The following is a 10377-nucleotide window of genomic DNA, read 5'->3' as shown; positions in this document are numbered from 1 at the left end:
AAAATAGTCAGACTAGACTTAAAATGGTCATTTAGTTACTTTAAAGGTTTTTAACTCAACATCATTTTTTCACTGAAGCTTTTGGTGACTACTTTTCTCCCACACCTCTCTGCTCTGTTTTTTCAGAGGAATAGCTGGAATTGCTCAGGTAATTCATGCAATTAAAAAAAAATGAACATGTCAAAATGTTGCTAGCATTTCCATCAATTAAGAATTAATAGACTCCTCACTATAATTCTCATTGCAAATGAAAATAAAACTTATGGCGCATCTAATAAATATTTGATTTCATCATATGGAAAGTTGATTGACATTGCCAAAATACTCAAAAAAGTATTTTTTGTTTAAACCACTGAGCTTATCTGTACACACTCTCAGTCCAAGTTTATCATAGTAATCTCCACATGCTGTTGAACCGTCCGTGGCTTTGCTGATTTGTGCTTCTTACTTACGATTTATGGTATATCAAAAGGCATACATGTAGTAATAATTATCCTGCTCCTGCCCCTATAAAAATAACAAAGTGTGAACAGTGTAACATTGCAGCATGGATTTCCTTTGTTTTATACAGTAACTCTTGTATGTTCATATGCTGCTGTATAAATATTTTTAATAAAATTATTCCTTCTCTGTCAGAGTTGCTAAATTCTCTGTAGAGCTTAAACACTTCACTGTATCATTATACACACTTTATATTGTTTTCGTTTTCTATACGTGACCTCCTCTTGCTTACAAGTATATGTCCTAGTTGTTTTCTACTCTTTCCTTCACCTGTCCTGAATATCGCCATGAATGTTTCTAATTTAAAGCCAGAGGAGTCAGTGGCTGATTAGAAGACAGGAAATTGGAGGATTAAACTGTCTGGTTGAACTTCCTTTACTTATCAGTACTGTGTAACTCACACTGGATTATAAACTCATTGGGACAATTTCTACAGTGTATCAGTACTTCTGTTTTCTTAGTCTTTATTTTCCTGGAGAAAGTACAGAAAATGGGGAAAATGGGCAATTTGCAGCTAAAACCCAATACTTTTTATTAACACTGAGGCACTGGAAGTTTAAATTAAATTTGTACAGATGTCTTCAGGTATGAGAATTCATTCAATTTTAAATCATACAGGTCTATAATATAGATTTTAAATTCAGTATGTAAACAACCAAGCAACAGACACTTTCGGGGAGGGGGAGGGAAATGACATCATTTTAGTAAGAGGAGAATGCGCCATGTTAACCCTTGTTCAACCCTCTTCCCCTCAGAAACTTTCACATCTGTTGTGACATGACGGTGTAGCTGTGGGACAGTCTGAGGAAACACTGGAGAGGAAAGCTTGTTTATCCAAAAAAACTTTGTCTGGGCTCCCAGTGCTGCCCTCTGAGCCAGGAGCTGGAGACGTGACGTCCTCGTCCGGCGTTTGCCGGGAGGAGGATGTTGTGTAGGTATCTGTGTCACCAGGAGCAAGGGCACAGCTTTGTCCCCTTAAGGACCAGCTCATGATCCCCATGTCTGATTTCCAGACCTCATCATGCCTCTGGTTGTGAAATCATTGTGATAGTTGGGAAAGCCAATAATAGCATGATCTGGAGGGTCTGTGTTGTGAAGGATGAACAGGAGAACTTCCAAGCTCAGTCCCTGCTGTTCCTGAGGTGTCTCTGTGCTACCACTCACCATCATTTAATTTTACACACTGGACTGAGATCGGAAGGTGTCAAAACTCTGTTTAAAACCAGAAAAGACAGACACTACCTGAAAGGTTTAACATCTCGATTTGAACCTGAGGGCTGCCAGACTAATCCCGTACTCCAGTTTAAACACCAGGACTGGATCTTAAAATGTACTCTAATGCTTGTCATGGTTTCTGGCAGTCTGGCCTTTATACTTTTAGCAAGTTCCCCACTGTACTGGGATTATAGTGGAAATGGAGATGAAAATAAAAGAATATTCTGAAACTTCTTGCTGCAGAGTTCCCTGTAGTTTCTGTATGAACAATCTGAAACTTTTTAGAAATACGGAAATAGATATTTGCTTCCCTGAACTTCATATGAGAGTAAAAAGGTTTATTAAAGGTTTATTGAAAGGTTTCCATGCTTTAATCCCAGAGTGAAAAGAATCTCACTGTACTGCTTGAAGCATCCCTCTCCCTCAGATGTGGTCACTCACACTGATTAATATTTAAAGATTATTTTAGGATGAATAGAGTTGTTTCTTCATTGACATTTGAAGACAAATATTCTGGTTCATAACAGCATGGTTTGGACTGATAATATCTTTGTTTTTTCATGAGTGTCACTAGGAACCTCTTTCACAAGTGCTGCAGGTAATAATTACAGAGCTTGTTTCAGGTGCTCAAACTCTTTGTACATGTTCAAACACACACTTTGCACATGGAATACACTCATACTCGACCCACTCACAAAAAGCAGAGGCTCTGCCATACTCCCAAGAAATTCAACTGATGTTGAAGATCAGGAGAAGCCAGTCTGCGTGAGGAACAGGTGCTGCACAAACCTGCAGCAGCTGTTTTACACAAAAGTTTTAGCCCTTACATTCACTGCAATGGAGATGTCTGGATCTATTTTCCACAGAGGAGACTAATCAAGAGTAACTCTCAGTAAGATAAAAATCATTAGATTAAATAGATGTGTTGACTAGTGGAGTGAGATTCAAAATATTTTGCCTGTATAAGCATATCTGTTGTTCTTTGGTGGTTTGTTTTTTTTTTTCAGAGGCTGTGAAACACAAAGTTAGCAATACAAGTAGGGATGGGTGGAAGTGTTGGATAGTACAGATGGCACTATAAGCTTGTAGGCTCTTACTACCCATAATTGCAATGCCCTTGCTTTCAAAGGAGTGCAGGTTGCTCTTGATGTACGCAAACAGCCATATTAATTTCACAACCCAATTGGAGTTGCACACACGGATTGAGGTTGTCAGTAGGAGCAGTGTGGAAATTAAGAGCATAAACAGTGCTCTCAAATAGGCCTTTCTGCTTTAAACACGACTGACTTAAAAGACACAGGGTGTACGTGGTCACTGACAGGGTATTTCCATAACTGAGAGTCTGTAAGTAAATTAGGGGAGTTTTTCCATATTTTTCTCTTTAATCCAGAATTCAATTAGTCTGAACCTCATTCTGCATGGAAATATACCGGTAAAGAAAATGGAAAGTAGAGCATGTCTTATTGGTTCATGTCAAGGGAGTATAAAGAGTACTCCAAAGTGACCCAGGTTAACCTTTTATGTTCAATACGAAAAGAAAAAAAATCTGTCTCATTTGATCATTCAGTCAATATTTATATTTACTTTCAGGAATAAATAGATACAACATGCATCTGCACTTCTCTTTGCCAGGGTTTTTTATTAGAAATTTTCTTTTGTGCTTTTATTTGAAAGAGTGTGTTAAGAAGAATGGATTAAATGGATTATTTCGGGCAGTGACTGAGAGGGGAATCACCAGGGTTTTACAAGAGCACAAATGGGATGAGTTTTCAAGGATTATAAGCAAACACAAGTAAAACTCAACTTTACTCATGATCTGCTCCTAATGAGGACTTACAGTTTTGACAAATTAGAACTTGTTGCTTCCTCTCCTTTTACCTTGTTTTCTGAAGGAAATCAGCTCTGTCTGCCATGTGCATGGAATGAAATCAGCATAACACACTACTTAATACACACAAGGGTTTCTCTCTTGCTCAAAAATCAATGAATAATGCTCAAAGAATTTAAAAGAAAATAGTAACTTCTTTTATAATGTGTAACTGTCTCACCTGATTTTAGGATGCAACTTTTTCATTATGGAGATATGTAGAGTTGTTGAAGTTTGGTTTTGTGTTTTTGTATGGGCACCCATTATTTTTGTTCTTAAGGAAGTTTTCTGAGTATTCCACAGAAAAATGGGAGAAATACCTTCCAGGGAAGTATGGGGGCATGTAGGAACAGGACAGAAGCTTATAATGGTAGGAAAACCTTGGTGAAAGCCTGGCTCCTGGCAAGCAGGGACCTGTGGGAATTTTAACCATAAGATTGTGTTTGAGCTGAAAGTGTAAAGAATAGAGGGAAAAGGATGGATCAAAGAGTGGGTGCTCAGTACCAGCATTATAAAGGAGACTGTAGGGAGGGCAGGTTGTGATCTGAGAACGTTCCCTGGCATTAGGAGGAGCAGTGGCCAAGAGAGCACACCTGAGCAGAGGAAGTGAACTACAGGATGGGGGTTTTCTCCCCTTCTCCAATCACTCCTTGAAGTTGTTTCTTTTCTATTACTTAAAATCCCATTCAGTAACATATGGGCTACCAACTGCTCAGGTCCTCCAGTAACTGGAGACCACTGCACAAACTTTGTTGTTTATTTTCCTCTCTTTGGATGCAGAGGCAGAGTTTGAATTGCAGAGCAGTTCTCCAAACTCTTCGGCACTGAGGCAACTCTATAGCAGGAAGCCAAAGAGCCACAGGACATCAGCAGTGGCTGAACAAAGCAAGGCTCTGTGCCAGCTCCACGAGATGTCCCCCATGACCAGCGGTGCAAGCACTTGTGATTGCATCTGCTCACTTCCAGAATTTCAGGGAATATTTTAGGGAATTTTGCTGTAAATTCTGTTTGATGGTAACTGAGAAAAGGAAAACAAGGGGAGGGAAAATATGAAGACCAGGCTGTCCAACTGTCTTCATCTCTGAATGGTGCAGTCCAGCTTTCTCTTACCTGCCCCATTTTTTGAATCTATTCCTTGATCACGGAACTGATACTGCATAAACCCTAAGATCTTTGCAATAGCAAAATGCAGAGAGATGGGGAAGAGCACGAAACCCTAATGAAAAAAAAATATTTTTTCTAGGCAAAAACTGATCTATTGTCTGCTTAAGAACGGAGAGATAGATGAGCTGGGGACTTTTATTTTTCCTTGCAACAGGATAAGGGACTGGAGCCAAAACACATGGAAGTTGTACCCTGAAAAGCAGTGTGAGACAAGGCCTTCTGGAATATGAGAAATACAGACTGATAAGGGTGGAACAGCAGAGCTGCCGAGTTTTGAGGATGGGTGACAATTTCAATATGATGCAAACATCTGTTCATATACTCTGGATTGAAATACTCAAACACCTGCACTGCCATGTACATGTTCATGGCTGCAGATTGCTTTGTTCTAAGGAGTTTTCTGGGTGCATACTCTGGGACAGGTGTGCATGAGCTTGGCATGGAATTGTTTGTATGCTGAAGGTGTTAGCACCTGCAAAATGCAGGTGCCTCCTTTAAATGTGTGTTCTCACAAGCAGATGTACAATGTGTTTCCCTTGGTTTCTGTACAAGTCTGCCAAAACTATCACTTTAATTCCTTTATGTCTCATCCTTCCCTTGTTTGGAGTAGAATAAGAAAACTCACCTCAGAAAGGGCATTAGATGGTAATTAAAGAATTTTCAAAATTATCTGTAGATGTTCTAATTGCAATACTTGCCCTTTTTTTTTTTTTTTTTTTAATTTAAGTTATTTGTGAATATAAAGGTTTGCAGAATTAGGGAACTAAAGATGGGGAAGACTGTGAATCTTTCCATCTCCATCTCCCAGCAGTCTGTTTTTTACTGTTTATTTATTGCTGACTTTTATTTTGCCTTTAAGCCAAACACTATGGGTTACTCATATAGCATATGCTTCTTCACTCTGCACACAAGTAAAAGCAGTGATCTCCAAATCAAGATAATATTTTAATAAATCTTGACTGAGGATGCCTGAAGTGGTACAAATGCTCACACTGTGTAAGACCCAGGCATCTCTGTGCATGCCACTGTTTCATATTAACTAGGAGTTTGGTAAATTGAGTGGATTACTGAGATTTCATTAAAAATTAAATGTACAATTATTTAGATGAATTTTTCACATATGCTTGTGGGCAAACAATTTTTGATTAGTTGTTGACATATAGTACACACAGTGCGTGTGTGTGTGCGTGTACACATGTATATTTACATGCACGATATATAAATAAAATACAGACAGTAATGCAGTGTTAGGAAAGTCCACTGGTAGTCATTAATTTGACAAGACTTGTATAGGATGGGAAGAATGATCTTCCTCAGAGTGAAAAATTGTTTTCACTACATCACATTAAGATATTTATCCAACGAGCAGTGTAAGAGCTCAGGACCAAGTACAGCTCATCTCAGCTCGTTTTACCTATCTCTTTGTGGAAGTTCCTCTTCCAAATGATGCCGTGGATGAAAAACTGTGTAATGCCTGTTACCGGCCTGGGGTTGCAGGATTTGCATCAGTGGAAGGAACTCTCTCAGTTTAATTTTAATTAGAAATCAGGTGGTAAAGCTGGGGAAGAGATTTGTAAAGATCTGAAGTGTCTGAAGAGGAGCGGCTTGAATAACACTGTATTAGTCATGAGGCGAGGAAGGAAGAATGTTGTCGTGATTTGAAAGTAACATTGTTCAGTAAACGAAGATGTGTGAAGCACTTGCTAAACTAAATTAGTTCCGAGGTTTGGTGCACGTTTGTGTAACTCTGTTCATTGAAGCTTTGAACAATTGTGAAGGAGAAAACAGGAATTCCTTTATTAAGTACAAAAAAAAAAGGTCTAATTCTCTTCTGGTGGTGTTTATCTGCAGTGATTCAGCTGCAATCTTTCATATTTCAGATAGAATCATTAATTGGAACAAATAAATAGACACAGATAATACTGTGTAAGTCTCTGAACTTTATTTTGAGGTGCCATTATAACGAAGACTTTCTTTCACACAAGCAGAAGTTGTAGAGAAGTTTTAGGACCCTCTGCTACTAATTTTTCTAAAGAAACACTTCCTCAGCAGATGACCTTTTTCTAATGCATGGATTCATTATGCAAGAAGGGTAAATCTTGTGGTCTGAGTGTCCTCTGTAGAATATAATTGAATAATTGTAGCCATATACTTCATATTGTACTGTGATTAATTTTTGTAATAGTTGGTGCTGCAACCCCTTCGTGGGGAAGGGGGACAGTGTCTGCACTCTCAGGTCAGATTCTCACCTCCTTTTATTGCACCCCTGACGCTCACCCATCTACCCGGGATCTTTACCTTTGTGTCACTACACTTGTTGCTGTCTTACTTAGTTAAGAAGTACAAATAGCCTCAGCATTGCCAGCTGCAGTCCCAGGCTGGATCATTACTCCAGATTTGAGGTTAATCAACTGCAAATTCCATTAGCTTCATACAGAGTGAAAATAAAGAACAGACGGTCTCGCATGTGAGCCAGAAGTCAGGTGCAGCACAATACGGCCAGCCTTCAGGTAGAGGGATTTTTTCCCTTTGGCCAACACCTCTGAGATCAGACCAAAGCAGCAGATCAAAAAAGATTTTAATGAAAGTTTTATAGACTCACTTTTTTTTCCTCTTCACTTTTCACTCCATTTCCAATTTCAAACATTAGTTCTTCACTTGATTCTAGTGGTATTTTTACTGGTTTTTTCTGCTAAACACTATGGAAAGTTGTTAAGAGTTACATTCTCAGGCACCTTATATTCTTTGCCTACTTGTTGATTGTGTGACTTGTTTTATTGCTTGAGGAAGTGCTGGGTGAAATTTGGGAGGGATGGGGGACAGTTCACTTTTGAAGACCCATTTACTGAGATTGAAGTGCTGACAGGCACACACACCTTGTGAGATCTGCCACGGATTTCAGTAGGACTCACAATATCGAAGCTGGACACACATGACAGCAGAGGCAGGAACCAGGCCTAGATGCTTCCCTGCTGATTTTATTCCGTGAACTGTCTCCCCCCCACTCCCCTGAGATAGTGAGTTTGTTTGCCATTGGTGGTTTTCTCATGAGCCTATTTAAAATGTTTAATTACTTCTTTTTTGCATGTGCTACAAGGGTCAGTACTTACAATTTTTTTTTTCACAAAATTAATGCACAGTTGAATGCAAAAATAATGCATTTGATAATCCAAATATTCTAAAGCAAAAGTTTTCCCATCAAGCAGAAAGAACTGCAGGAAAATCAGGTCTGTGGGCAGAAGTTGAGATGCTGCTGCACTCAGAGTGCTCTGCACTTTCGAGGCTGAATTCTCAAAATGTACATTGGCACAGTGATTGCCAAACAAAGTGAATTTTGTGTGCTTTGGTTTTTCTGTGCAACTCTCTCTCTTCATCCAGTTTTGATGGGGAAGGGAGGTGCCTCTGTGTATGTGTGTGTATATCTCCCTATATACATATGTTAGATTATCACTGGCACAGCGCTACAAAAGGTTAGGGAAAATATTGCTGCCAACAGAACTAAAGATTAAATAATCCAATCTCTGGGAACTGTAAACTAACAATCACTATCACAAACGGGCCCTTTCTAATCATAGTTTGTGGTGGAATGAAAGATGCAATTGTCTGGAATTGATGAATATGGGATCCATGCTGGCTTCAGGGTCAAAGGTGACTTCATGCAAAGGTCCCTTTCTCTCTGGCACTGCTGCCTTTGTATAGCATAGCTTGGCAGCTATCTCTTTGCACTTCGGCTACCTGCCAATGCAGCTGGTACTGTGCAACTGTCTGGTACAGACTACAAAGCATCACTCAGCAACCAGCAGCTCCGCATGGGGCCCCTTTTCTAGGATGACAAAGAAAGATGGGCTATACATTCTGCCATCTATGCCCATTAAAAAGACTCTTAAATTGCATTACTACAAGTTATTGTTAATTATGTAGTAGTCACTGGATCTGTATGATCCTTTGAGGGCTTGATAATCTCTACTGTATGCTGGCAGTGTGAGTGATCAAGAGGGAAAAATCAGTATTTTGTTGTGTAAAAAGTAAGTACTTATGTGGTGAGTTGCTTGCTTGTAACCATATGAATGAAACCTTCACTTGGGCAGGTCTCTGGCATATGCAGATACAAAACTGATTCAACTAGACAAATTGCTTGTGAAGTTGTGTCCTTACAGCTTCAATATTCATGTTGCAGTTAGGCTTGGGAAGTGCTTTTGTTGGTAAGCTTTTATCCTGAAAGCTTGCTGGTTGTTAAAATGTGCCTTGAGCAGAAACGGGGATGGAAGAAAAGTTCCTGGGTACAGTAGAATAAACAATTTCAGCTTAGAAATCATAAAACTAGCCAGTGTTTAGAGGAGGGAATTCTGATAGTGGAAGTGGCATCACTGTCGGACTGACAGGACACTGAATATTCTGAATACTTTTTGCCTTAGTAGTGCATTTTCTTCCTGTTCTTAAGAAAATGTTTGTAGTGTAGCCAACAAAAGGAAAACATTTGTTCCCCCTAAAGCTGAGGACCTGGCTGTCTCCTGAGGAATGACTGAGCTACTTCTGTCCTTCAGTCCAGGCATGATGAATTACATTGCAACTAAATCTGCAGGCCTGATTCCAGTGGGTATTTTCCAACTCCTGTAAGTCCATCAGTGTTAATATAAAACTGGAATCGCTAATCTGGGCAAGCGAGGTTGGATTCACCTTCAGTAGGATGTATCGATGACTTGCTCCATAGATCCAAGTTATTTCAACTTAAACATCTTGAGCCAAATGCCCCTGTCAGCTGGCACAGCTCCCCTGAGGTTAATGGAGATGTACTGGTTTACCTCTCCTGAACTTTCTGGCACTCGTTTTTCCTAAGATTTCAAGGAAAAATCTGTAAGGAAAATGGTGGGACTTTTTTACTCGTGACTGAGTTTTTTCCCCCTTTCCTTTTTTCCTGCTTTCCCTGCACTATTTATGATCTTGCACTTGCCTCCTGTAGAGCTGGCAGGCAGCCTAAGATGTACACCAAATTCTGGGAAGGAAGCAACACCATTTCTGTATAGTACCACTGTGAGAGCTAGTCTGTTGGACCACTTTTATTTCCTCTTTTGTTCAAATTACACAAAAATCTGAGAGACACGAGATACGACAGGAGGAGATGAAAACCCTCAGTCTTCAGTTTCTCTCTTTCCTCCTTGCATCTAATATTCCTTTTCTAGCCTTGTTCTGGTATCGGCTATTTGAAATAGTTATATATAATTTAACATTATACAAAAGTATTGTCATATCAAACATAGTGAAACGGATTCCAAAAACACCATCTGGTATTTGGGAATGCACTGTGAGTTGGGAACGTGAGAAGAGATATTCTTTGCCACTTTGCTTGGGACCCAGCCATTAGCAGTGTAATTGCCAAGAAAAGGTGACAGGCTTCAGGCTTAATGCAAGTGGTTGGGTTTTTTTCTCTCTCTCTCTCTCAGTCTGTTAACTCTATGAGTCCTAAACTAAAAGCAAAAGGCACTGTAAGGACAACACCAGGCAAAAAAAAATAGGCTCCCTTAAATTTAAAGGCATGGCAGAAAATGAAAACAGTCTCTGGGCTCCTATAAGAAGACTGAAATAAGTGAAAGCAAAATAAGCTTGTTGAGAGGAGGAAAGAAAACAAGACA

The sequence above is a fragment of the Catharus ustulatus genome, chromosome 9, assembly GCF_009819885.2.
Source record: "Catharus ustulatus isolate bCatUst1 chromosome 9, bCatUst1.pri.v2, whole genome shotgun sequence".
NCBI lineage: Eukaryota > Metazoa > Chordata > Aves > Passeriformes > Turdidae > Catharus > Catharus ustulatus.
The sequence above is the reverse complement of the archived record's forward strand: the minus strand, read 5'-3'. Positions refer to the sequence as shown.